This window comes from Capra hircus, chromosome 2, assembly GCF_001704415.2.
Source record: "Capra hircus breed San Clemente chromosome 2, ASM170441v1, whole genome shotgun sequence".
Taxonomy (NCBI): Eukaryota; Metazoa; Chordata; class Mammalia; order Artiodactyla; family Bovidae; genus Capra; species Capra hircus.
Window position 1 is genome coordinate 84,034,052 of NC_030809.1, and position 1,897 is coordinate 84,035,948.

Below are 1,897 nucleotides of genomic sequence, written 5' to 3' on the forward strand. Positions count from 1 at the left end.
TGGAAATATCATTTGTGTTGGAAGTGGTATCTTTCAGAAGAGATGTAAAAACCAAGGTCTAGGTTGCTTGTGGTCACTAAATACACATGATGCTTTCTGTGAGTTCTTTAGGGATGTTCTTGAGTTTCCTTTCTAAATTTATATTCCTTTGTTCCTCTATATTCTTTTAAAAAGTAATTTGAAGACTGTAGTCTTCCTTTCCCTTAACAAAACTAGAATGAAGTGTAACTGGAATTCTTTGCCTTTTAATGAGACTGTTTTAGGAATGGATAAAAGTGACTCTCCTTTAAGGAAAGGTCACAAACTAAAATATGAGTTTCTGAGAAAAAGTAAAGATAAATGAATATTTGGTCCCCTCCATTGCAGACAGATTCTTTACCGAGTTATCAGGGAAGCCCGTTTTATGGTTGGCATATCTTAGAAGTGATATAGAATCTTTTGGTGAAACTTTATTTTGTTCAGTATCAACATTTTAAGTGTTTTCATTTGTGTAATATATAAATACATAAAATGTCTCGCAAGCACTCCTTCATAGTCCCTCCATCTTTTGGGTATTGTTGTTTTTTAAATACTAGCTGTTCAAATGTACACGCACGAAGTTGGCAATCTACACATGCGCAGAACACACACACTTTCTCTCACTGTCTCTGTCTCTCCGTCTCTCTCTCTTACTACCCTTTGCTCTGAAAATGGTCAGAACAGGAGCATAATGCACAAATCTTTCTCTGAATATTTCTTTATGTTAGATCAGTTCCTTCTGAGTTCTGTGCTTGCCAATGCAATACTTCCTGCCAGGGCAGCAGTCTATTTTTAACATTTTGGGGGGCTTATCCCTTCCTTCCAAATCTAACAGGCATATTCCGTGGCGTGAGAGAGAGAAAAGCTGACTAGGTGCACTTACAAATCAGGATCATCAGGATTTGCAATTTCTGTAGCATCAAAGATATGAATGAGAAAGCCCAATTAGAATACTTAAAAGATCATTTGTCACCACTTTAATCTTCATGGAGTTTTACTCATCATTTTCTTTGACTAAAATTATTAGAATCTTTGTCATATTCATCTCAAGGCCAAATGGGAATAGTACCATTAATTTTATATTTTCAACATTTTGGAGCATTTTAGCATGTCATACTAGATTATAGGTGGTAGGTGACTGTTTCAGCAGAGAAAGTCTTGACTGGTGGCATATTCAGCATCACATCATCTCAGTGTCACTTCTCTAATTCCATATTTCATATACAAATGAAGACTGAGGGATTTATTTCTGTTATTTAATAGCATTTGTTTAATTCAGAGATTAATATATCATCTTCAACCCTGAAGAAAGAGGCCCTCTGAAACATCAGACCCAAAAAATTGGACACGGCCTATTAGCCCAAAAGAACATGTTGCCAATTATCTCCATGTTTATTTAAATATTTAGCTCTAAAGGAAGCAATCATTCCTTTATACTTCTTTAAATTTAGTATTGACATTTTTATTTTGGGAAAGGAGGTCTTTTTCTTTTTTTAACATGGATACAGGAAAAGAAAACTCTCCAATAAAAATATTGTCTAAAAAGTTTGTTTTGTCTGCATGATTTACTAAATATGTACAATTTCAATTCACAGCGAAGGTAACAAAGATTTAAACAGCCAACATCACAAATGTCTCAAGTTCTAAAAAAAAATCACTGTGCACAGTTTAACAATTTAATTGAATAAAAACCAAAGCTAAGCCTTCAGTCTGAATCTTTTTTATGATGGGCACAAGCCATGTATTTTTTTCATCTTTGTTACACGATGTATATTTCTGTGACTAAACGCCCCTTCCCATTTTAGTATATTAGGTTATGTCAGTACATACTTAAAAGAGACATAAATTGCCTCTTGGTACACCTATATGATTCTTGATG

General features: G+C 34.2%; 1 protein-coding gene across 1 annotated transcript in view; it reads right to left on the reverse strand.

Annotated features, from left to right (window-relative positions):
• Nucleotides 1,386–1,897, reverse strand: part of ZEB2 (zinc finger E-box binding homeobox 2) — a 136,047-nt gene continuing 135,535 nt past the window's right edge. The window contains exon 10 of the mRNA XM_018062536.1: nt 1,386–1,897. This exon is cut by the window's right edge and continues 5,010 nt beyond it. The gene's annotated coding sequence lies outside the window, so the exon portion shown is untranslated.